This window comes from Loxodonta africana, chromosome 1 (assembly GCF_030014295.1).
Source record: "Loxodonta africana isolate mLoxAfr1 chromosome 1, mLoxAfr1.hap2, whole genome shotgun sequence".
NCBI classification, from domain to species: domain Eukaryota; kingdom Metazoa; phylum Chordata; class Mammalia; order Proboscidea; family Elephantidae; genus Loxodonta; species Loxodonta africana.
This window is the reverse complement of record NC_087342.1, coordinates 72,303,161-72,305,153: the sequence shown is the minus strand read 5'-3', so window position 1 is coordinate 72,305,153 and position 1,993 is coordinate 72,303,161.

Sequence of the window (1,993 nt, the reverse complement as noted above, 5' to 3'; positions counted from 1 at the left end):
GAGCATGAAGCAGTATTTCAAGAGTTTCAGGCAACTAAGTAACTTCTAGGCTCCTTACCTTTCCATCCCACCCTCACAAACCAGGAATGGGCAGAAACTACAGCTAGAGAGTGGAGGAAGAGTTATGAAAAGAGCACATCCTCTATCTGTTCACAGATTTTCATTAGCAAGAAAAGGGAAATACCGAATTTCTCAGTGAAGATGGTTTACAACTTAACGTGATGATAGAATTTTTGTATGGACTAAGAATAAATAGAAAAGTTAGTCAACCTCCTGAATTGAATCTTGGCCCATTGCAAAACTGAAAAGAAAGACAACTCTTTTCATAGCTACACTCATGGATCCTGAGTATTCAAAATTCTGGTTTTATTTTGTTATGATTTTGTTTTAAATTATAAACCAGACAGCCCAGTACCGGGTCAGTCACAAGGCAGATGAAGATTCATAGGACAGTGGGCTTTCAAATTTGACAAACTGATCTGTATTCCTACTCTGAGCTGACTCTGTGTGAGTTTTGGCAATTTATCTACCTTCCATTTGCTGGTGATATAGTGGTTAAGAGCTATGACTGCTAACGAAAAGGTCTGCAGTTCTAATTCATCAGGCGCTTCTTGGAAACGGGGCAGTTCTCTTCTGTCCTACAGGGCCGCTCTGAGTTGCAATCACCTCGATGGCAATGGGTTTGTTTTTCTTTGATTTATTTGCTTCTGCATTGCCCGCTGCCAAACAGGATATGAACTCAGTGTCTCACAAATAAATATTTGGCTTTTACTACAAAAGCAGCTGGGGCCCTGGGTGCCCAGTGGTTAAGCTTTAGCCTGCTAAATCAAAAGATGCACAGTTCAAATCCACCACCTGCTCCTTGGAAACCCTCTGTGGCAGGTCTACTCTGTCCTATAGGGATGCAATGAGTCGGAATCAACTTGAGGGCAATGAGTTTTTTTTTATATATATATATTGGTTTAAAAAGCAACTATGATCATTTTTACCGGGCACCATTTTCTGGAAAAGAACAAAGAGGGCAGCTTACTTTACAAGCGCATCAAATAGGCAATTCCTTTTTCTGGAGACAGATCTTGAACTCAATGACAAACATTTCTACAATTTCACTTGGAAATGTTAACATCTGAACATCTCTATTGACCCTGAGCATTGTTTCTTCATAGGTAATAAAAAAGAGCTCAATGCACTCATTTTTTGCTGCCTCACCTCTCCCCACTTCTTCCTCCAGAATAGAGTTAAACCCACAAGCCAAGGCAGCCATTCTGTCCTCACCCCATGGACCTCAGTGCCACAGTTATCACAGGTGCTTACCTTAGCAGTAGCATGGAGATGGATCTAGACTGGTCTTTCCATCAGGGCTTCCCAGGCCATATTTATACCTTTTGGATTTCCAGATGTCATGGTAAAATTAGTCTGCTGCCAAGGCTGCTGTAACCTTGAGGCTTGGCAGGACAGAGGGCTCCCTGTGCAGAAAATCTAGCCCTTGAGGCACAACTTTCCTCTCTCACTGCCTCCTTCCATAACTAGATGATTAGCTGCCCTCCTTCAAATGATCTCAGTCTTAATTAAGGCTTATTGTAATAATGAGGGTGCACTGAGAGGACAGCAGATACATAAGCATTAGTATCTAGGGTTTGGGTATTTCCTGGACCTTATACTAACCAACACATCCCTTACTATCACACCGAAGGATTTGTGGTGAAACAGTATCTAAGGTACAAAATTAATCAGTTTTGAAATGGCCTGAACTGGGCTAAACTTTTTTAGAACCATTCTAAACTCATCTGTATAATAAGTATGAGCTTCCATTGAAAACAGTTTTTGGAGCTTATCCCTGGTTACATTTAGGATATAAAGTCTTTAAACCAGCTCTCTTTTCAGTTTTGTAATCTAGATTTGTGGTTCTTAAATATGAATTCCAGTTATGGAGATTTTTATTCCCTATTTACGAGGGCACTGGCTTATATAAAAAGTATTGGAAGTGGGACTC